Genomic DNA, 25,630 nt, shown 5'->3' with positions numbered 1-25,630 from the left:
GATAACTGTACTCTTAATTCCCCTTACCTATTTCACCCATCCCCACCCTCACCTCCCCTTGGTAACCACCAGTTTGTTCTCTGTCTAGTTAACAATCTGTTTTTTGGTTTGTCTCTTTTTCTCTTTGCTCATTTGTTTTGTTTCTTAAATTCCACATATGAGTGAAATCACATGGTATTTGTCATTTTGCTTAGGATTATGCTCTAGATCCATCCATTTTGTTGCAGATAAGAAATTTTGTTTTGTTTTGTTTTGTTTTTACTTGACAGAGATCACAAGTAGGCAGAGCAGCAGGGTGGGGAGGGGGGAAGCAGGTTTCCCGCTGAGCAGAGAGCCTGACATGGGACTTGGTGGGACTTGATCCCAGGACCGTGGGATCATGACCTGAGCAGAAGACAGAGGCTTTAACCCACTGAGCCACCGAGGCGCCCCTAGAAATATTTTTAATTCATATCATTTCATGAGCACCTACTGTGTACTAAGCACTAGGTTAAATACTTTATATATGTTACTTGATTTTATCTCTAAAATAACTCTTCATAAGTAGGTTTTATTATTTCCATTTTTGTATTTGAAGAACCTGAAGTTAAGAAAGATTAAGTGAATTAATCAACTTTTTCACACATCTATGAAAAATTCCAGAAGTCATTATCTTAACCACCACTGATGTTTGGAACCAAAAAAACCATTTGCCAGTCTTCTGTTTGGGTTCCACTGTGAGAATTATTCTAAACCAAAGGCTCTGATTTATACTAAATTTTGTATGGTTAGTCTTATGTGGATTAGCATAGTAGTTGGACACCTTTGTTCCTGAGTACAGTAAGCCTTTACTTAATTCTTTTTAACTTTCTGGGCCACTACTACATTTTTCTATTAGCAGTTTGCATTAGATGAGTGCTCAATTGCTTATGGTTCTAAAATCCTATAAATCCATGATTTTGAATAACTCAAAAAGTATTCCTCAGAGTCTACTACCAGGTTTTAGAGATTCACAGACTAGATGACTGGGTTTAATTTCTCAATTAAAATTATATGCAAAATATGATTCATGTATATGCATTTGGGGGGAAATGCAATTCACAGTTTTCATCAGATTCTCTTAGTTTTATGTCTCACCACTCACCCTTCACCCAGAAGATTAAGAACTTAGTTTTAGAAATATTTTTGCATAATATAATGAGCTACAGTGCTTCATGCAATCCTGTCCTGAGTAGTTATTTTTAACAAGGTATTGTTATTCATTAGAAGTGATTTTCTGAGGTAAGGTTACTTTTTTGGCTACTTAAAACCATAGTGTTTCCTAAAGTAAAACACCTCTTAACAGTTTGACTCTGCCTAATGGTAAATTAAAGAATGCTCAGTTTTAAAGTATGATTCAAATAACCTTCACTAATATTTATTTCCCACTTTGCATCTTCCTGTAGGAAAAGAATATTTGAGAGCCATTTGTAAGGAAAGAAGAGGAAGCAATGACATAATGCCTACAGTTGGAGCCAGTTAAACTGGGTTTGTACTTCCTTTTTTCATAATGTCACATATTTATTCTAGTCTTGAATCCCTTTTTACCAACCTCTTGCCTTATTCCAGCATCAAATCTTATAATTTTGAACCTTACCTTACTATGGAAGAGACAAAGATGAGTAAGAGATGCCCTTTTCAAAGTATTTGCAATGTCTCTGTGAATAGGAAAGACAGAATGATAAAAAACTAGATAATAGTCTCATTTTCAGATAAGAAGCTTTGAGAAGTTTGGTAAATTGCTCAAGGTCAAAAGCTCTTCAAACTCTCTCATTCCAAACCTCATTTGCCTTCTATTAGGTCACAATGCCCCTCATTTTATTTAGGTTTAGTTATTGTACGATTGCCAATAACTGATTTGAGAACCAAGAAAGACCTCATAAATTTAATTTCAGGAATCTTTTTTGTTTTTTTTAAAGATTTTATTTGTTTATTTGACAGAGAGAAACACAGTGAGAAGAGGGAACACAGGCAGGGGGAGGGAGTAAGAGAGGGAGAAGCAGGCTTTCCACCCAGCAGGGAGCCCAATGTGGGGCTGGATCCCAGGAATCCAGGGTTCTGACCTGAGCTGAAGGCAGATGCTTAATGACTGAGCCACCCAGGTGCCCCCAGGAATCTTTCTGATGAAGAGAAAGGAGAGAAAATTCCCTTGAAGTTTAGAAGATTGGCGAAGGGAAGTGTATGTGCCAAACACTGCTCTAGGGCCTTCACATGAATTAGCTCATTTAATTCACAATAACCAGGTGAAATCCTTGGTATTATCCTTGTTTTAAAAATGAGGAGGGGCACCTGGCTGGCTCAGTTGGAGGAACACTTGTCTCTAGATACTGCGATTTTGAGTTCGAGCTCCATGTTGGGTAGACATTACTTAAAAAAGAAAACTTGGGGCACCTGGGTAGCTCAGTGGGGTGGGCCTCTGCCTTTAGCTCAGGTCATGATCTCAGGTCCTGGGATCAAGCCCTGCTTCGGGTTCTCTGCTCGGCGGGGAGCCTGCTTCCCCCTCTCTCTCTGCCTGCTGCTCTGCCTGCTTGTGAGCTCTCTCTCTCTCTCTCTCTCTGTCAAATAAATAAATAAAATCTTTAAAAAAAAAAAAACTTGAAAAAATTAAGATGAGGGGACGGAGACTCAGAGAAATAAATAAATTGCTTAAGATCACACAGCTAGTAAATAACAAAATCAGAATTAAAAGTCTTTAATTAGGAAAGGTTAGATAGCATTTATTTCATGCCCATTGGCTTAAATATCACACAAGCCAAATGAACAGCTGGATGGTTTGATCTGACCCCCTTGCTGTTAGTATCATCTGTAAACATTTTCAATCGGACTGTTAGCGGTTAAGTCATTTTCACCAAACTATTATTTACTTATTATTATTTTATTTTATTATTACTTTATTTTATTACTGTTATTATTTTATTTATTTTACTATTTTTAAAGTTTACATCTTTTTACTGAGCTTTTCATTGTAACCAGGTTGAAAAGGTAATTGTTCAAGCTGTGGTAAAGAGGTAAAGAGGGATTTTTAAGCTCCCAGAATAGTGAACAGTATCATGTGAAAATCCCCAGAAGGGATTTTGCACAGAGTCAGGTCTCAGTCCAGCCTGGCCCAGCTTTCCTACTGACTTCTCTGGTCTGCAGGTTCCTTAGCCTGCCTTTGGACTCCTTTTGTGAGATGAGAAGGTTGAGCTGATTGTTCCCTACCTCTCTTACAGCTATGTAAAGTTACCGTCTCAGTAAGAAGAGTTTCATGTGCTTCAAATGTAAATATCAAAGAATTTTTAGAGATGGAAAGTTTTTTAGAGATCAGCTAAGGGAATCCTCCCATATGACAGATGAAGAAACAGAGACCCTCACCTTTGTGTGACACTTTGAACATTCAGAGCTCTTTCACGTACATTAACCTCATACGAGCCTCACTGCAGTCTTCTGGATTAAATATTATTATCATTTTTATAGAAATGAATTTGTCCAAGGTCTCACAGCTGGGCCTAAAGTTTAAGAGGTTTGCTTGCTTTAGTGGGATTAATTATATCCTGTGATGGAGTCCTATTGTATGAGAAAGTGAGAATTCAGTGATTGATGAAGCAAGTCCAAGCAGGAACAGCAGACATTTCCCAGTACGAAAGTGGAATGACCTCAGCAGTATAAATAGCAGAAACAGAGAGGGAAGGAGGTGGCAAAAACTGAGGTCTGTGAGCTGATTTAAACTTTGTTTTCATTTATTCCTGGATTAGGAGTAAGCAGAACTGACTTTTAGTGTTGTGTTTATCAATAGTGTAATATTTAAGTTGCTTTATCCTTAACAAAATAATTCAAACAGAAACTGTACTTTGTAATAAAGTATTAAAAAATTGTAGGTGAGCTAGGGGAACTTTAAACAGTTCATTTAGAAGGGGATCCTGAAAAAACGAATAAGTAAGTGTAGGAAGCTAAGGTTCACACACAATTATTTATTTCATTGCATTTAGTGATATGAGGTGCTTTTGGTGTTTTATCCCCCCTGTTTTTCTCTGTAGTAGGGACATGTCCCTTAGAAATGTTACCTGTTTCTATGCCAGTGACCTGGGTGCTAAACAACAAATTGCTTTACCTTGTTTCCTTCCTTCTTTCCATTCATTTATTTATTCATTCATTCATTCATCCATATATTTATTTATTTATTTATATTTCTAAAAGGATTCGAGAGAGGGAACACAAGCAGGGGGAGTGGGAGAAGGAGAAGCAAGCTTGCAGCCGAGCAGAGAGCCCGTGCGGGGCTCGATCCCAGGGCCCTGGGATCATGACCTGAGCTGAAGGCAGCCCCTTAATGACTGAGCCACCCAGACACCCCTCATTTATTTGTTTTTCTAACTTTTTATTTAAATTTCAGTTAGTTAACACACAGTGTAATATTAGTTCCAGGTCTATAATATAGTGATATAACACTTCCATACAACACCCAGCGGTCATCGTAACAAGTGCCCTCCTTAATCCCCATCCCATATTTAACTGCCCCCACCACCCCCCTCTCCTCTGGTAACCATCAGTTTGTTCTCTGTAATTAAGAGTCTGTTTCTTGGTTTGCCTCTTTCTTTTTTTTCCCCCTTGCTTGTTTGTTTTGTTTTTCAAATTCCACATGTGAGTGAAATCATGTGGTGTTTGTTTTTTTCTGACTCACTTATTTCACTCAACATAATACTTGTCTGTCTCCATCCATGTTGTTGCAAATGGTAAGATTTCATTCCTTTTTAGGACTGAGTTATTACTTTAGTGTTAATAACCACTTTTAAGTTCTTAAAAGGAAAAACCGAAAAGGCCACTTGTAGTACTTGATACTTAATTTTTGTTTTGCTGTAGCTCAGGATCTGGTCTCCTAGAAACTTCCAACACCTGATATAAACACTTTCATTAAATTGTGCCTATTATAATAACACTGTCATGCTTGCCCAGACTATAGTGAGTTTTAAGGACTACAGTTAGCTTCTTGTTGGCCAGCTGTGATTCAGGGGTTTGTTTGGCATTACTGCTAAGGAGCCAGGCTTCCAGGCTGGTGTCTCATTCACATTAAAACATTCTGTCTGTATGTGTATGGTCCATGTGATTTAAAAGGAATGGTTTTAATAGATTAAGCCTTTGATTTTTAACCTAATTATTTCTATAAAGAAATAGTTGGAACATTTTGTATTTTTCTGTCTTATTGACAAATCTGGTAGCACTAAATAAAGTGTTTTGCCAGGAGATTTATTCAACATTAATATAGATTTGCTTTTTTCTATGGAATTTGGTTTCTGTGCCAGGGTACTTTCTAATATGAGATCAGTTCTTACTAGACATATGGAAATATGAGGAACTTCCAGATACTTTTTGATGTCATGTTCAATAAATTTCAGGGTGATGGTAAAGGAAATACAAAGATGTTGATTTGTGTGTGTTTGTATGTGAGTGTGATCCGACACCAAGGAAATGTAAGAAACTGATTTGCTGCTTTCTTCTTAAAGCTTAATATGGCAGTAGAGTTATAAGAAAATATTTATTTGTTTTTCTTTTTCTAAATGTATTTCTATTTAACAAATATAGGTCAGGACTTCATTTTATATCTTGGTGTATATTTTAAAGAGTTAAATGAGTTGATTCATATTTTTAAAAACCAGAAATATAGGTGATAAAGTGGAGTTACTGAATCTGTTGGCATATATTTGTACTATCAGTCCATTTGTCGTTGCCTGGGTATTTGAATTTACTCAGAGAAAAACACTATCACACAAGTAGAGTTAATTTAAAAGGTTGATAATCATTTGCCCTCCGGTCTTTTCTTAGGAGAACCTATCTCCAAGGACAATTTAAACCAAACACCATTAATTACAATCAGATTTCTATGAACACTGATATTTAAATTAAAATTGTATAAGCTCCCTTGCTGACTTTGTTCATCTTTATATATAAACAACATTTCAGTGAAAGATATTGTAGCCATGGGGCACCTGGGTGGCTCAATGGGTTAGAGCCTCTGCCTTCAGCTCAGGTCATGGTCCCAGGATCCTGGATCAAGCCCTGCATTGGGCTCTCTGCTCAGTGAGGAGCCTGCTTCCTCCTCTCTCTCTCTGCCTGCCTCTCTCCCTGCTTGTGATCTCTGTCTGTCAAATAGATAAATAAATAAAATCTTAAAAAAAAAAAAAAAGAAAAGAAAGAAAGATATTGTAGCCTGAAATGTTGCTCGTCTGCAGGTCTTCAGGAGATACGAAAGATTGCAAAAGATTTGGGGAACTCTAGATTTTCCATTCAGGGTTTTTTTTTTAAAAAGTGCTTTATCATATTATGTGAAACCTTTAAAAATGGCTTACTTTCTATTCTTCAGGAATGTCAATATCACATGTCTTATAAAATTTAAAGTAACAAGCAACATTTTGGTTGATAGACTTTTTAATAGCAAAATGCAGAGAATGTCTGATATGACAGAGGGAATAGAAATCTTATATAGTCCTTATAGTCTGAGGCCTGGTTATTTCAAATAGGGGAGAATAATATTATCTGAAGATCAGCTGCTCAAAGCTAGTAAGTAAGGTGAAATGTTCAAAGCCCCTTAAAAAGATCATATAAAACCAATAGCAGAGAATATTGAAAGCCAGCTCACACTGTCTGAAGCAAGAACTTAAAATCCGCTTGAGTGCATAGAAATATTTTGTGTTCCTTGTTAATTTGGGGCAGTAAAAATGTAACAGAAGCATGGAATAGGAATAGGTTTTAGAATAGAGAGAGGCTTTGGAGATCATTTCATTATATCCTTTCATTTTACAATGAGAAACCAAATGTAAGAGGTTAAGTCACTCAGTATCAACTAAGTAGTGGCAATAGTAGAACTAGAACACTCTGTCTTAACTGTCAAATCATTGATGATGGAACGTCAAAAATTGTAAGGGGAAATAATGGTTATTATTATTGCTGTTTAAAAACTTTTACATACAATAAAGTTGACTTTTTTACTCTGTGAGCTCTAACACAGACTTGTGTAGCTCTCACTACAAATAGGGCACAGTAAGTCCTGTCCCCCCAGAAAACTATTTCAGGTTGTCCCTTTTGTTCAGAACCTCTCTCTACATCCAACTAGTAAATAATATTATGTCAGTATTTTACAGATGCCTTTTATCAAATTAAGGTAGTTCTTTTGTATTCTGAGTTGTCTGAAGTTTTGTTTTGAATGAGTGTGGAAATTTGTTAAATTTTTTTCTGTGTTTATTGAAATGGTCATATTGTTTTTCTCCTTTATTCTATTAATATGATTAATAACATTGATTTTTTAAAAATGTAAAATCAGCCTTGCATTCCTTCTTATATATTGCTGAATTTGACTTGCTATTTTGTTAGAGATTTCTGCATCTATATTTGAGAGAGAGATTGAGGTGTATTTTTCTTAAAATGCCTTTTTGTGGTTTGGGAATCACTCTAATGCTGGCCATATAAAACGAGTTGGGAAATGTTCCCTCCTCTACTTTGTAGAAGAATTTATGTCGGATTGGTATTACTTCTGTTTTTACATGTTTGATGGAATTCACCAGTGAGCCATTTAAAAAAAAATTTGGAGCTTTCTTTGTGAGGACATTTTTAAATTACGAATTTAATTTCATTGGGGCACCTAGGTGGCTCAGTCCATTAGACGGCTGCCTTCAGCTCCGGTCATGATCTCAGTGTCCTGGGATTGAGCCCCACACCTGGCTCCCTGCTCAGCAGGGAGTCTGCTTCTCCCCCTCCCTTTGCCCCAGGAGCTCATGTCCTCGTTCACTCTCTCTCAAATAAATAAATAAAATCTTTAAAAAAAAAAAACAAATTTAATTTTTTTGACAGATAAAGGGCTATTCAAGTTATCTGTTACTTCCAGAGTCAGTATTGGTAATCTGTGTCTTTTAAGGAATTTGTCTGTTTCATCTTAGATGTTAAATTTATTGTCATAAAATCATTCATAATAGTCTCTTGTTCTGTTAATATCTGTAGACTCTCAAGTCATGTTCCCCCTTTCATTCCTGATATTGATGATTTCTGGCTTCTTTCATTCAGTGTAGCTAGAGGTCTATCAATTTCATTGACTTTTTTTTTTTCTTTTCATAGAACCTGTTTTTGGTTTCATTCATCTTTCCGGTTTTTCAGTTGTCTGTTGTATTGATTCCTATTCTTGGTTATTTTGTTAGTGTCTACTTATTTTCTTCTAGCTTTTTGTGGTGGAAGCCTAGGTTATTGGTTTTAGACCTTGCCCCCCAATAAAAGCATAGAAAACTACAAATTTCCTCAAAGCACCTTTTTATGTTCATTCATTTCAAGACATTTTCAGATTTCCCTTGTGATTTTTTTATTTGGCCCTTGAGTTATTTTAGAAGTGTGTTGTTTAATTTGTAAATGTTTGGGAATTTTCCAGATATCTTTGTTATTGATTTCTAATTTAGTGCCATTGTGGTAAGGGAACATACTGTGTATAGTTTCAATCCTTTTAATTCTTAAGACTTACTCCTGGCTCAGCAGATGGTCTGTCTTGGTAAATGGTTCATAGGCAGTATAAAAATTTATATTTTGCTTTTGTTGGTTTACATATTCTATAAATACTATTTCAGTTGAGAGTACTATTCTAGTCTTCTTTATCTTTGCTGATAAAAGAAAAGAAAAAAGAGTCTTCTTTATCTTTCACTGTACCTGTTCTTCCAGTTACTGAGAGAAATGTCGATGTCTCCAGCTGTATTTGTTTGTTTTCTCCCCTCAGTTCGTCAGTTTTTGCTTCATGTGTTTTGTACTTCTGGTATTCTGTACATACACACTTAGAATTATTCTGTGTTCTAAATGAATTGACCCTTGATCATTGTGAAATGTTCCTCATTATCTTTGGTAATATTTGGTTTGTCTTCTATTTTATCTGGTATCAATATGGGTATTCCAGCTTTTTTAAGATTTTGATTTATTGGATATATCTTCCATCCTTTTACTTTTAACGTGTTTCCTTATTTTAGTGTGGGATTCTGATCACTAACATATATTGATCTTACTTTTTTATCGGGTTTTTAATTGAACTATTTAGACAATTAACATTTAACTTATTTATCAGTGTGTTTGGGTTTAAATCTGTCATCTTGCTGTTTGTTTTCTATTAACCCTTCCTTTGAATTAATTATACTTTTCTATTTAATCTTCCCTGTTGGCTTATTCCCCTACTGGCTTATTCTTTGTTCTACCTCTTTATTTATTTATTTATTTATTTTAGTGGTTGCTCTAGGGTTTATACTGTGCCTTTTTAGTTTACCACATTCTATTATCAAATAATATTCTATCACTTCTCATATAATGTAAGACGTTTATAACAGTATTTTTCCATTGCCTTACGGTCATTTTTTTCTTTCTGCACTTCACCTTTATTATTATTTTTTTTAAATTTTTTTAAAACTTTTTTTTAAAAGATTTAATTTATTTATTTGACAGAGAGATCACAAATAGGCAGAGGCAGGCAGAGAGGGAGAGGGGGAAGCAGGCTCCCCGCCGAGCAGAGAGCCCAATGCGGGGCTCGATCCCAGGACCCTGGAATCATGACCTGAGCCGAAGGTAGAGGCTTAACCCCCTGAGCCACCCAGGCTCCCCTATCATCATTATTATTATTATTAAGTAATCTCTCCACCCAGTGTGCGGCTCAAACTCACAACCTTGAGATCAAGAGCACATGCTTTACGGACTGAGCCAACCAGGTGCCCCAAAGTGTCTTGTAGTTCACTGATCTCTTTTTCTGCAGTGCATAAACCACTGTTTGTCCCATCCAGTGAAATTTTGATTTTGAATATTATATTTATATTTTTTTAATTGCTAGAAGTTTTATGTGGCTCTTTTAGAAAATCCCCCATTTCTCTCTTCACTATATTCCTGTTTTCATTTACGTTCTTGAATATGCAACATACTTGTAATAGCCCTTTCAATGCCTTTGCTCCATTAATTCCTCCATGCCTTTTATTTCCAGGTCTGTCTCTCTCTATTGACTGATATTTTTCTGGTTCTGTGTCACCTTTTCCTGTTTCTTTGTCCAGTAATTTTTAACTGAATGTCACATATTTGCGAATTTTATGTGTTGAGTCCTTGATTTTGTGGCATTCCTTTAAAGAGTATTGTACTTTTTCCTGACCGGCATTATAAATCGCATATTAGTTTGATTTTTTCCTAAGCTTTCAAGGTTCTTTCAGGTGGGTCTATAGAAGCTTTTATTCTAGGGTTACTTTCCTTTTGCTTCTGTGGTGTGGATCTTCTGGGGTCACTACTGCCTTATATATTCAACAAGGTTTTTCCCTTCTTGCTTGAAGGAACTTTGTTGAAATCTTGGCCCCATGTCAGCTCTGAGAAGCCTTTGTCCTACAACTCCCTGGTAACTTCCTTTCCTTAGATATTCTTGTTAGCTGGTCTAAAGAAATTTTATTTACTCTTCTCATGCACAGGTTTTTATTTAGCTAAAAACTCTAGGGAACCCTCGTTGAAGTTACTGGAACTCTTTCTCTCCTCTCTGGAACTCTGCCCCATAAATTCTAACCACCTTGGCCTCCTTGCACTTTTTTCTCTGTCTCCTCAAGTTAACAAGATTGCCAGGTTCTGTCTGGTTCTTCCTCCCTGCTCAGGAGTGGTTAATTGCTTCCTGGCTGAGAATGGTAGGCCTTGGGTGATGGTAGGCCTTGCCTTGTTTGTTTCCTTTTTTTTTTTCAGGGATCAGGGTCCTGCACTGCCTGTGTCTGAAAATAGTCCTTTCCTGTATTTTATCCTGTGTTCTAGCTGTTTGCAGTGGGAGGATTATTCTAGACCTGCTGAATCCCTCATGGTCAGAAATGGAAACTGAATCATTCCAGAATGAATTTTTAATACTTAACGCCTTTACAAAATTCTGAAGCTCTCAAGCAGATTTTTTACCTAACATTTAACCATTGATTCACTTTTCCTCAGTATTGTTATAAATGATCTTTTATCAACTATAGGAATGTTTGTTTATTTTTCAATTTTATTTTCAATTCAAAGTCCATTACAAACTTTAAATCAGAAACTGACCCAAGGAAAATGATTTATCATACCTCATAAATCTCACAAATGAGGAAAATGAATTTTTGAATATGTAAAAATTCAATATAATGGGATGGTCATTTTAAATATAAAATTATTACTTAAAACTTCTTTAGAAACACAAAACACTAAACATACCAGTGGGTAAGTACTTGAATGAACCATTTGATGTAATATTTTAAAGTATTAACCCTATCATTGTAGAGTGTAAACATGTTCAGTATACTTTAGACCAGGAATCGGCAAACATTATCTATAAAGGGCCAAATAATGTATTTTAGACTTTGTGGGCCATATGGTCCCTGTTATAACAACTCTGCCTTTGAGAGTACAATAGCAGCTATAAACAATATATTAAAAAATGAGCTAGTGGTGTTCTGATAAATCTTTATTTCTAGATAACAAATTTGAATATCATGTAATTTTTTACATCTCAAAATACTCTTTGTCTTTTTTTCCAACTGTTTAAAAATGTAGAAGTTGTTCTTACCTTGTGGGCCATACATAAACAAATGGCTCATCAGATTTGGCCCCTGGGTCATAGTGTGACAGTCCCTGCTCTAAATTATTAAAAAGCTCCTGGTTAAGCTGTAGGATCTTAGTGGAGTGTTGTGTTTTAATTTCAAGTGATATTTTTATTTGAACTACTGTCTACTATTAGATAGCAAAGTAAACAAGATCATACAATATGGAGCCGATGTTCTGATTGATTGATTGATTGATTGACTTTAGAGATGGGAGTGGTGTGAGGGAAAGGGAGGGAGAAAATCTCCAGCAGACTTCCCCCTCTGGCTCAATCCCATGACCCTGAGATCATGACCTGAGCCGAAGTTAAAAATCAGATGCCTAACCCACTGAGCCAACCAGGTGCCCTGCTTTGACAGATTTTTAATGTCAAAGGTTATATCGGGGTTCCTCCGGCAATTTGCATAGTTAGTTAAAAAAAAAAAGTTAAGAATTTAAAATAATCATTATTTAATTGCTTTCATTATATAGGAATTAATAAATAGGTTTAAAATCAGGACAGCTTCCTCATTTTTAAAAAAATTGCAGTATAACTGGCATACAACTTTATATTAGGTGAAACTGTATATTTCGGGTATACAACATGATGATTTGATATTTGTATATATATTGCAAAATGATCATCACAATCTAGTTAACATCCATCTCCATACAAAGTTACAGAATTGTTTTTCTTATGATGGGAACTTTTAAGATTTATTCTGTTAACAACTTTCAAATATGCAATACAGTATTATTAACTATGGTCACTGTGCTGTATATTACATCGCTATGACTTATTTATTTATAACTGGAAGTTATACTTTCTGATCATGTTTTTTGATGAATGTGCTATTTCTCACAAATTCTCGTTTGTCTGAATAATTTAGAAACTTTTCCATCAACATTTTAAGTTCATTCCTATCTCATGACATGTATGTCTTAAGTCTGGAACATTGTTCTAAATTTTTGCATTTATGGCTTATTTCATTCAGTTTTAACTTGAACATCATGTCCTCAGAGGTCTTCCTTAATGCACTATTTAAAAGTATCTATACCTTCCCAATCTCTTACTAACACCCAGTTTTATTTTTTTCAGAGCATCTGAAATTAGTTTTTATTTGTCTCTTTCTGTATTACAGTGGAAACTCAATGAGAGAAGAGATCTTGCCTCCCTTATTACTTCTTTATCTCTCCAACATTGCCTTTCATATAGTAGACCCTAAGTATACAGTTTATTTGTGGTTGGAAAGATGAATAAATGAAAGTATGGCTAATGCATGATTTGTAGAAATATTTGACATGGTAATATACATTATGAATTGCTAAAAGGAAAACAGTGAGTAACTTTACCTCAATTTATTTCACTACAGAATTACTTTCTTTTTAAGCATAGAGCTGTATTGGGATAGGTTCTATTGATACTTTGGTTTTTTTCTTTTTAATTTGTAATAATGTGAAATTTACACACAAGTTGTAAAAATAATAATTTTTCCTGACTCATTTGAGGGAGTAAGTTGCTGACCTTATCACCTCTGAATACTTTAGAGTCTATTTTCTACAAAAATATTCTCCAAAAAAACTAGATAAAATTATTGCAATCAAGAATCCAATATTGATAAATTAGCACTAATACACAACTCATGCAGATTGTCCTGGAATACAGTGGTGAAAATGCCCATAAAAGAAAGAGATACAAAAAAAAAAAAAAGAAAGAGATACAGCATAAAGGGGGCCTCAAAATTTGCATTTGTATTCCTTTTAATTTCATGGTTTGATGTCTAAATTCATATGTGTAGAGGAGACTCCATAGAGCCTCGAGGAAAATGATAGCTGTCGTGAGAAGTTGTTCAGGTGATATTTCTAATCAGATTTTAAGTTTGAGTCCTATTAAACACATTAGGGTTTTTGTTGAAATCTTAGAAGGGTCCTGTCTTAGAAGTAAAGACTATAAGCCCTAAGGGATTTATTCTAGGACTGAGGGCAAAGCGGAAACAGACTTTCCCTAACAAAATGTAAAACCAAGCATCTACAAATTCAAGACAATCACCCAATGAACTCCCTAGTAGAAGAAAAATTAACATACTTCAAAAGAGGGTAACAAAATACAGAGTTTCTATAGCATATCATCTGTATTGTCCAGTATAGAATAAAAAATTATTGATCATGTGAAGAACTAGGAAAATATTACCCATAGTTGAGAAAAAAAGTCAATATGGATGTTAGTTAAGGGACAGTAACTTTGAACCAGCTATTATGTAATGGTGACTATCTCTGCAGAGAGAGAAATAGAAACTATTTTTTTAATTACGATCAGTTAGCCAACATATAGTACATCATTAGTATTTGATATAGTGTTCAACGATTCATCAGTTACATATAACGCCAGCGCTCATCACAATACATGCCCTTCTTGATACCCATCACCCGGTTACCCCATCATTTGGCCCCCCTCCCTTCTGTAACCCTCAGTTTGTTTTGTGGAATCCAGAGTCTAATGGTTTGTCTCCCTCTCTGATTTCTTCTTCAGTTTTCCCTCCCTTCCCCTGTGGGCCTCTTCACTATTCCTTATCTTCCACATATGAGTGAAACCATATGATAATTGTCTTTCTCTGCTTGACTTATTTTACTTAGCATAATCCCCTCCAGTTCCATCCATGTCCATGCAAATGGTAGGGATTCATCCTTTCTCATGGCTGAGTAATTCTCCATTGTAATATGAACCACATCTTCTTTATCCATTCATCTGTTAAAGGACATCTTGGCCCCTCCCACAGTTTGGCTATTGTGGACATTGCTGCTATGAACATTGGGGTACAGATGTCCCCTTCTTTTCACTACATCTGTATCTTTGGGTTAAATACCTAGTAGTGCAATTGCTGGACTGTAGGATGGCTCTATTTTTATCTTGCAGAAACTCTGTACTGTTTTCCAGAGTCGCTATACCAGCTTGCATTCCCACCAACAGTATAAGAGGGTTCCCCTTTCTCCACATCCTCACCAACATTTGTTTAGAAACTATTTTTTAAAAACTAAAAAGGAAAGGGGCGCCTGGGTGGCTCAGTGGGTTAAAGCCTCTGCTTTCGGCTCAGGTCATGATCCTGGGATCCTGGGATCGAGCCCCGCATCGGGCTCTCTGCTCAGCAGGGAGCCTGCTTCCTCCTCTCTCTCTCTCTGCCTGCCTCTCTGCCTGCTTGTGATCTCTATCTGTCAAATAGATAAATAAAATCCTTTAAAAAAAATAAAAAGGAAATTATAGAACTGGAAATATAATACCGGAAATAAAAAATTCACTGGATAGACTTAATAGCAGATGAGAGATGGCAAAAAAGGGACCTTGACAGATCAGTAGAAATTATCTTTCTCTGAAAAACAGAAAAAGATTAAAAGAAAAAAAAAAAGCTCAGTGACCAGTGGGATTACAATCAGTCAACCTCATGTATATTAAACCTAGAAGGAAAAGAGAGAAAATGGACCAGAAATTTTTTTATATAATTACAGACTGAAAACTTATCAAATTTAGCAAAACACTAATTTGAAGAGCCAGGAAGCTCAATGAACCCCGGAAAAATAAATGAAAACTAAATCTAGGCATGTAGTAGTTACACTTCTAGAAACCAAAGATCAACAGAAAAGCATAACCAGGGTAATAATAATATTAATGACTACCAACTTATTGGAACAATGGAAGCCAAAAAATATCTTGAATAAAAATAATATATCTTGAATAAGAATAATATATCTTGAAAGAGCTATAAGGGAAAAAAAGTACCTTTCAACTCAGAATGTTATACTGATTATAAATGTCATTCAAAAATGAAGGTAAAATAAAGATGATTTCAGATTTTTAAAAAAAATAGATAATTCATTGTCAGCAGACCTACAATGTAAAAAATAATAAAAGAAGGTTTTTAAGTTGAAGGGCAATGATATCAAATGGAAACTGTTGTATAGGAGAAATGAAAACCACCAAAAACGATAAATATAAAATGTTTACTTTTTTTCCCTTATGTCATTTTCTTTAGAAGAAAGATGACTTTTTTTTTCTTTCTGAAAGCTGAGGTCTTAAAGCAAAAGTTAAAACCATCTTACTATGGGTTTTATAATAGAAATAGAGGTATGATATATGGATAACATTAACAAAAAGGGTTTTGTAGTAAATGGAATGATATCATTGCAAGATTCTTATGCTTTGCATGATATTCAATATTAATTTTAAGTAAACAGTGGTTATTTGAGGATGCATATTTTTAGAGTATCATACCCTAGTAGAAAGAAATATCCAGCAATTAAAGTAAAATATTGCAAATATTTGATTAACTGAAGTTAAGGCAGAAAAATGTAGAATAGAAACAAAATAAAACAAAAAGCAGGAAACAATAGAAATAGAAAACAAACAACAAAATGGTAGCTTTGAGCCCACTCATTTCAGTAATCATATTATATATTGATGAATTAAACTCTCCAATTAAAAGTCAGAGGTTTTCAGACTGGATAAAAATACAAGACCCAACTTAACCCTGTCTACAGATTGCACATATGAAATGTTAAGGTTTAATTAAACACTGTTTATGTCTCTTTGGGTTCAAATATTATGATGGAATACCTACAAGTCTGAAAATAAATTATCCAGAAAAAATAATTTGGGAGCTGAGAGGACAGAAAAGCAGGATGGATTATAGGAGGATAATGGAATATTACATTGGGAAGAGATTCTAGGTTCTCATTTCAGTTTTGCCGATGACCAAACACCTACTCTTGGGAAAATACTTTTCTACTACTCTGTACTTTGCTAGGTTACCAATATGTGTATACCCATGTGTTCAGTTTTTTTTCACATTCAGATTTCAAAGTAAAATTGGCATAAATTGCATTTTTCTTTTTGAAAGACTCCTCTAATAATGGAAAGAAGACTGAGTAATTCTACCACTGTGTATGTTATCCTGGACATCATTGTTTATCTACCTATCTATCATCTATCTATCTATCCTTCCTTGATGATAATCCTCATATATGCCACTTAATGTTATTATTAATATTATTATGTGCCACATGAAGTAGAGGTATAATCATTTTAAAAACATTGGGTGTTGTTTTCATCATGAGTAACCCAACCGTGTTGGAGTTAGACATTGTTTGATGGTACACAAACAGAAACTTCCATTTTAAAATGCCTTTCTGATGTCTTAATATTTATTTATTAAAGGTTCAACTCTGTAATAAGCACAATCAGGAATCGAAATAATTACATTTCTCTTTCTCTTTCTACATAACTCTTGTAGTTATCTTTCTTATATCTTGTGTTACGTAGAAAATAAATGAGGGGTTGTGCTAGTTTGAACGTACATATAATTGGTGTCCCAGAGTCAGAAATAGATAGGAATTTGTTCGTTTAATTTTAGGTGATACCTTGTATACCAAATTATAAATATGTTTCATATTTGAGCCTAAAGTAAAATTGCAAAGTAGCTGGAGAAGCTTTTGCATTTGGAGATACCTACTTCTATATTTTACAAAGGGTATATCAGAATTGGACGTTGTTACTTTTTTAGAATTGGATTTTTATAAAGATGAAGTAAGGTTTAATATTTCTTATTCGATTAATGCTCTTACCTTTGACCCTTACGTGGCCAAAAACAGAAGTGTTCAAAGACAATCAAGTGAAGTCTTAAAAAGTTTCAAGTGCATCACTGCTAGTTTGATTCTTATACATTACTTGGTTCTTAATTGAGTGTGTAGGCTATCCATGTGTCCCCTTAAGAAAGGAAGTTACTTCTTAAATGAATAAGACTAATTATAACTGTTGAGTGAGGGTGAAATTAAGAACATCCTAAAGGAAAGAAAAATGTCCAGTGTATCTAAAACTAGTTTACTCTCCAATTCAGCTCTTTATTTTTCTCTCTTACAGTAAACATTGCAGTCTTCAGAAAATAAGTTAAGGAATCCAAGGCAAGGAAGAAAGTAAATTCATCCTGGAAGGACTCAAAGCACTTTGAAATTTTAAACGAATGTAATGATAGCTGCTAAAACTACCTTTGTCACCAAAATGGATGAAGTACTTCAAATTTAAACGGTAACCAGAATTCTCATATCGTGTTACACTTCCACTGAGAACTTTATATGACTTGAAAGGATTTCTTTCAATTTTAAATATTTACCCTACAAATACCAAAGTATAGATAAAGCTGAAAACTTTATAACTTATTTGCCATAGTCAGGTCTTTGTTTTGGCCCTTAATGTTGACCCTGATGGTGCTCAAAAGAATCGTTTTTTCCCCAGGTTATGAACCCCTTAACATAGAAACAGATAAGCTTATTTGAGTAGAAATATAGCATAGTACTAGTCTATTTATAGGTCCATTCTTCACCAAATACTTTTCCTTTCATAGAAATAACTTGAGCAGCATGAAATGGTAGCATATGCAAAGGTTTTTTAGTCTCGTTTTCTGAACTTTATTTCTTTTTGATTTATAGTTTTCTTACTCTTGATCTTGTTGCCTTCCTACCAGAATCTTTTTACTTAATCATTATTTTCTCCTTTGCCCCTCCTCAGGAATTTAGAGTTGTTAGAAACAAGAATCCAGAGTACAAAAGAAGAGAAAAACTGGAAAAGATTATAAAATTATTTCTTCTTGTGAAATTACAAGGACTGTTGCATTTCAGGTAGAACAGAAAGCAATTGTAGAAAGACTGAAGACTGCTTGTCAGTCTCCTTAAATCTCCTTGATCTTAGGCCATAATTGTTCCAGTGATGTTTGGTAAAGATTCAAATGTTTGCAAAATTTTTAAGGCATCTTAGTGAACAGTTCATTGCTAGTGTACTAATTTGATTTTGACGGTAAGCATTTGTTTGAGTCACTGCATCTTGGTAGTGAATGGGTGCAACTGACTAAAAACTAGGTTCCTGTTGTGAACTGCATACGTGAAAATCAGTCAAATACACTATCAATTGCTAGTCCTAATAATTCTAAGAAATACACCACCTATTTCAAGGGCTTTATTTAAACTGACAAGTGTAACCCAGGATAAAGAGTACCTATTATTATTCTTTCCTGTGCTAACATTAACCTTGATAAAAAAAAAAAAAACCTGAACATTGATATTTTTAAAAACTTCTCCAATTGTTGCTTTAAACCTCTACGTAGGGTATAGTTAGCACTTCTCCATGTTCTTGTCACTACCACCCATGTAGTAGCATTTAGCCCTTTCTAAATGTCCAATAAATTCTTTTTACTTCTCAACCATTAAAAAATGAAGTTGAAGAAAGTAACTTTTGAAACACTAAAGAAATTAAAGTGCCAAATGTTCATTTACACAGGTAAGGTAGTATGTAGAAAGTCATCACATATTCTGTCTTCCTCGGTGATGATCTCAGTTTTCTTTACCCATTTAATTATGTCTGCTTCTATAATCTTATATAACCATAGTTTTATTAATGAGATTAATACATTAAACATCAAAACCAAACAATATTGTCAGAATTTTTACTGTGGTACTTTTACCACTCTTTATCAAACTCTTAATTCCATTAAATCTGTCTCTTAGTATTTTTGGTATGGATAGGATCATTGAAATCTATAGATAGTGGATATTTCCAAGTATTAATTTCTACTTTTCTCACTGCCAATTTTTTTTCGCTGTTATAATGTTATCATCGCTGTTATAATGTTATCAAGGAACAGACTAGGATAGAACTCGACCTCTTTACAAAGTAAAAGAACTGCACTGATTCTCCGGTCAAACCCAGTTCAAAAGTCATGTAACTCACATCCATGAGGTACATAGAATTAAAGAAGACCATCTGTATTTACATATTTAATTTTTCTGGCCTCATTCAAACTAAGTGCCTCTAAAATCCCAAGTCTGTGATGTTTGAAAAAGGAATGGAATTAGATTTCTAGTTGTACAATTAACAGGATTTCTAACTTGTACAGTTGGGAGTTGAATAGGAGTTCGTATTTCTAATTGTGCAAACTATCATGGACACTTTGAAGAGGCTAATATTTAAACATTCTAGCTATATGATGTTAAAGTGGAGTCAAACACCCAGTTTTATCTAAATTCATTTCATTAGCTTAAAGTTATGATTCTTGCAGATATGTTCTTGCAGAGTACAAGACCACTCTAAACAATATATCCATCTGGAATCTTAAGTTAAGCTTGTTAGGCCTTTACAACATCCTCTACAGTACCTTTATTTTGCAAAACTCTCCTCATGAAGGGAAGTCTGTGTAAAATTTGCACAGAAAAAAAGGAATTAAAAATAATAGTGATTAATGTATATTGAGTGATTACCATATGCCAAGCACTGGAATCAGTGTTTTATATGCATTATCTTGAGTTTCACAACTGTATTTGACATGGGTCTTATTGAATATCTCCATTTTACATATGAGGAAACACATTCTCAGGGAAGTTAATTGCCCTGCATCAGGTTTGTTATTTGTAGAGCCAGTTCTGTCTGACTCCACAGCCTGAGCTCTTAACCGGAAGTATGTTCTGGTTTACAAATACTCATTACGGAGTGTTGCAGTTGCTTGCTTATGTAGGGAAAGCTAGCAAATTCTTATTATTAGCGGCATGCTCATCTCAGCTTTGTGAAGTTATGCTCCCTCGTGGCATGTATCATGTTCCTTTTGCAGCATCAATTTCACTTTGTCAGTAATTTATCATTATTTCGATTGTTTTTAAAATGGTACTTACTGTATAAAAGATGATTCACTCCCAAGTAAAGGCCAAGTTACTTGAAGGTGATCTCAGTAGATCCACGTTTTGTTTGAGTTAGAGACTTAGAAGACAGAGAAGGGTCAGAGACAGGGGTGGGGGAAATGCGAAATGACCTCTGCTCAGCTGGCATCCCTTGAAGTCTTATTTGCCTTTCTCTTTATCCCTGGAAATTTTTCATTGTTTTTCAGTCTCAGAAACTGATACTATCCCTAAAGACTAAAATAGTAATGAACCCAATGGCATAATTTTTTTTTGTTAAATTTACATATAGTCCCTTTAAATAGATACTTCATATTTTAAGTGTAGAAAACTAAGTACATTAACCTGTCATCAGGGTTTAAGATGATTAAGCCTATCACTAAAACTCAGCATATTAAAGATACCAGTTTTCCCCAAATGAATGTATAGGTTTAACTCAATTCCTCAAATCCCAGCAAGATTTTTCATATATCATTTGCCATTTTCCACCAAGTTCTTCCTCCCTTCCTCATATCACTGTCCCTCCTCCACCAAAGGAATTGTGGTCAGTCCCCATTTGAGAATAGGGGTTGAATGAACTGTTTGAGCCAATTGCATGATATGCCCAAAATATGATCAAATATGTTACTTATTCATAGCAGCTTTTCAGAATCTCAATTTTCTGAGATTTTTCTTAAATAAGGAGTGTTTTGTGTTCCTCTTGCGGCGGGGGGGACTGTGTAATAGGAGGAAAAGCAAAAATAAAACAAGAAAGTTATTTCAACCTTGCTTTCTAAACTGAGGCTATAAAATTCAAAATGATCCTGTGGATTCTTCTGGAGAGAATGTTGAGAGAGCTTCTGGATTACTTCTGCCTTCTTGTCGGATTATCAGCATACCTGACAATGGAGTAAACTTCATGCCATTTTGTATTACTGACTCATTCATTCATTCATCACATATTTACTTGGGAAAAATAATACTTGCAATAGGTAAAAAATTTTAAACTTATTTCATGCTAACATAGCATCAAGTGGTTTGTCTATATTACATCTCTCTTGGCTATAAGCATGTCACTGTGGAAGGCACATAAGGTACAGGGTGTGTCCTCAGTGGCTCACTGTCTAGCAGGGCAGGCAAATGTGTAAATAGATGTACCAGTGTGTCAAGTGTTTAATGGAAATATGAGCAGAGAATCGTGACAGTCATTTTCCCTACCTGGGAAGATGTCCCAAAGCACAGGGGTATCCTTTGTGAGTGTTACTGGATAAATAGGAGTTTACTGCCAGGGAGCAAGCTAGAGAAAAAGAATTCTAGGCAAAGGAGATAACATGTACACAGATACACTTACCTTTTCTAAGGGGAAAAAGTCATCGACTTTTAAAGTTGAAGAGGTTATCTGAGATATTTTATTTTGACACCTTTTCTTAACCTAAAAGGGGATGAAAGCCCTTGGAAAGCCCTTGGAAACTTGCCCAATATTACTCAGAAATTGCAGTATCACTTCAAGTATTCTTTCAAGCTGTGCACTAAAATATGTAACATGTATTTTGGTCAGACACTACTCCCAAGAAAGAAGGTTCTTCCTCATGTTTTCTTTGTTTATAAATCTGCTTTACTTCCAAGCTAAAACATAACCAGGTGCTATTTTTATTTCTCTTAACAATTTTTTTATTATGAAAATTTCCAAGAATTAAGAAAAATTCAGAATAATTTAACAATCACCTTTCTCTCATCACTAAGAATGAAATGAATGCTAACATTTTGTCATTCTTGCTAAAAGAAATTAAACAATTTAGGAACACTTGAAATCCTCTTTATATCACTCTCCAATCTCATTCTTAGCCTTCCTTTTCCAGAGAAAATGATCTATGAGGTTGGTGAAATATGTGCTTACAATGCGTGTACTCAGAAACAATATGCAGTATAAATGGTAACATTTTGCATTTGTACATTTGCATCTTTCATTGCACTTTTGTGTCTTTCGTTGATGTGTGATATTTAATTGTATTTTTTCATATGAGTTCAAAATAAAATAGAACACAGTAGAATAGATAATATACTCTTGTCAGTTGTGGAGATTTGCTATTGTGTTGTGGCTTTGTTCTCTTGCTACCCAGAGTGCTGCTGTCGTCGTAGTAAATCCGCATTGTGTTTTGGAAGAATATAATTCCATCATTCTGTAAGTTTTCAAATATATTTTTAAAGACTCCTTGGGAAAACAATTACTTTGGGGGGCTGACATCTGCTCTAATGTTAGATTTCTTTTAAACTCTTTACTACTGAGATTAGAAATATTCTCTAGTATAGTCAAATGAGCAAGAAATGACTGTGTCATGTGGTAGCAATTCTCTGCTACACATGTATTACCATTATTCCCATGGTGCTGTGTGTGAAAATACTGTAACAAAATGACCCAGGGAGAGGATGTTTATCTGGACTTTGAGAAGAGCTTAGAAGTCCTTTCACCAAAGGTCTAGCCCTGGCTGAGGGATGATTGAGGGAGAGAGAGGAATCTTCAGCAATTGTGAAGGACATCACCAAAGGTGTTGACATATTTTAACCCTTGGAGTCATTGTGCCAACTATAATTAGCAATAAATGTTTTAAGTTAGTGACAGTCAGCTGGAATACCACTAAATATATGAGGCTATTGCAGAGCATAATAAATGCAGAGAACTCCCTTGTTTCTGTACCTAAAAGGAAAATTCACCTGTCATGCTTGTATAACAGTGAAAAACTGGAAATCAACCAAAAATGCTTGTAACAGGCAAGCCAGTTATCCCCAATTCTACTGGTACTTTAATTCTGAAGTAATTGACCCCATGTAGTAGCAACAGAATAGTGGAAGAAAAAAATAGCATTATCATTCTCACTTGTATGTTTTGAAGATTAACAATTCTAGCACATGGTCACAGGAAAACTTTTCTAAAATTGCCAAATTGTAAAAATGAAAGGAAGCTATTGATCCCTAAGAAATTCATTCTTCTTGGAATCAGGCCCAGAGTTTGTTTCCTTCCTCTGGTTTGGTGTATAGAAAGGAAGGAAAGCATAAAACATTCTGGTGCTATAGAACTCTCTACTGACAAATAAAGGGCCATTGTATAACTGGCAGGTAAGTTTCACATGAGGAATGTTTAAAAGGAAACAAGACGCAGATGCTTTGTTTAGATGCAAAATGGAGAAATAGTAGTTAGTAACTTCATTTCCAGATAGATTTCTTAACTAGTATTTCTATCTATTGCCCATCCACCAAGAATGAAAAATCACTAGGACCCTTGTACTCCTATGTACAGCCTCCCCAAATCACCAGGCAGGTGTCCAAATTAAAAAAAAAAAAAAAAAGTGTGCCAGCCACAATGAGATAGGATGCCACATCCACTTCAAAAAAAAAAAAAAAAAGGTAAATGGCGGTGTTGGTGAGGATGTGGAGAAATCGGAACTTCATACATTACTGGTAGGATTGTGAAATGTCTCAGCTGCTGTGAAAGTTAGGTGGTCCCTCAGAAAGTTAAACATGGGGGTGCCTGGGTGGCTCAGTGGGTTAAAGCCTCTGCCTTCGGCTCAGGTCGTGATCCCGGGGTCCTGGGATCGAGCCCCACATCGGGCTCTCTGCTCCATGGAGAGCCTGCTTTCTCCTCTCTCTCTCTGCCTGCCTCTCTGCCTACTTGTGATCTCTGTCGAATAAATAAATAAAATCTTTAAAAAAAAATAAAAAAAAAGAAAGTTAAACATGGAATTATCATATGACCTAGGAATCTCACTCTTAGATGTATACTCAAAAGAATTGAAAACAGGGTCTCTCTCAAATGTGTGTATACAAAATGTCCATAGCCACACTATTCACAATAGTCAAAAGGTGAAAACAAACTAAATATCCATCAAGAGACAAAATATGAACAAAACTTTGGGCCTATATATTCAAAAACTTGAATGGAAAAATTTGGAAGACCCAAAATACCAAGGCTCTCAAGAAAAGACACATAATCTGAATAGCCCTATATAATTAAAGAATTGAATTTGGAATTTAAAACTCTCCACTAGGGGCGCCTGGGAGGCTCAGTGGGGTAAAGCCTCTGCCTTCTGCTCAGGTCATGATCCCAGGACCCCGGGATCAGGCCCCACTTTTCTCCCCGCCCCCACCGTATCTGCCTGCCTCTCTGCCTACTTGTGATCTCTGTCTATCAAATAAACAAATAAAATCTTTAAAACACTCCACTAAAGAGAATTCTAGGCCCAGATGCCTTTATTGGCAAATCCTACCAAGCATTCAAGGAAGAAATAATATCAATTCTGCACAAACTCAGTCAGGAAATGAAAGAATAAAGAACAGTTCCCCACTAATTTTATAAGATCAGTATTATCATGACATCAGAATGGGCTAAAGATAAATCCAAAATTAAGAACTGTAGACACAGACTCAAAAATCTTAAAATATTTTCAAATAAAAAATAGCAAAATGTAGAAATAATACATTATGATCTTTAGGTAGGCTTTATCTCAGGAATAGAAGGTTGTTTTAATCTTCAAAAATGAATCTGTACAATTCACATAACAACAAAAGGAAAAAAATATGATCTCAATAGTTAGCTACTGCATGAATTCACGATAAAGAACTCTCAACGAACTAGGAATAGTTCATTGGGGGAGGGTGGGGTGAGCCTGGTGGTGGGTATTATGGAGGACATGTATTGCATGGAGCACTGGGTGTGGTGCAAAAAACAATGAATTTTGGAACACTGAAAAAAAATAAAATTAAATTTTAAAAAAAGGAAACATTTGCAAATAAAATGTTTGCAAATAATGTTCTATGTAGAAAATCCCAAAGAATCTATCCCCCCCAAATCTGTTATTACTACTAATAAGTAAATTTAGCAAAGTCACAGGGTACAAGAATCATTATATAAAAATAAATCATATTTCTACATACTAGTAATAATTAGAAATTGAAATTTTAGAAAATGCCATTTTTAATGATACTATAAAATATGAAATAGGTATAAATTAAATGAAAAATATTCAGCATCTGTCTGCTGAAAACCTACAAAGCCCTGATGAAAGTAATCAAAGAAGATTTTATTAAGGGGAGAAGGATACTGTGCTCAACTATTGGAAGAGTCAATATTGTTGACATGCTGGTTCCCCCAAATTGTTCTATAAATTGAATGAAAACCTTATCAAAATCCCGGGAGGAACTGTTTTGTAGCAGTAGACGAGCTAATTCTAAAGTTTATTTGGACAGGTAAAGGAATAAGAAAGGCCCTAACAATTTTGAATAGGAGCAGAATTGATATCAAGATTTAGTATAGAACTAAAATAATCAACCAGTATATTGTATGATTATTAAAAGAATAGACACATAGATCCATGGAAAAGAATAAGCAGTT

General features: G+C 34.9%; 1 protein-coding gene across 1 annotated transcript in view; it reads left to right on the top strand.

Annotated features, from left to right (window-relative positions):
* PEAK1 (pseudopodium enriched atypical kinase 1) overlaps window positions 1-25,630 on the top strand; it is a 294,195-nt gene that overhangs the window by 125,711 nt on the left and 142,854 nt on the right. Inside the window, exons 4-5 of the mRNA XM_080808166.1 lie at window positions 1,425-1,506; window positions 17,468-17,632. The gene's annotated coding sequence lies outside the window, so the exon portion shown is untranslated. The remainder of the gene's footprint in view (window positions 1-1,424; window positions 1,507-17,467; window positions 17,633-25,630) is intronic.

The sequence above is a fragment of the Martes martes genome (genome assembly GCF_963455335.1).
Source record: "Martes martes genome assembly, chromosome: 7".
Classification (NCBI taxonomy): domain Eukaryota; kingdom Metazoa; phylum Chordata; class Mammalia; order Carnivora; family Mustelidae; genus Martes; species Martes martes.
The sequence above is the reverse complement of the archived record's forward strand: the minus strand, read 5'-3'. Positions and strand labels throughout refer to the sequence as shown.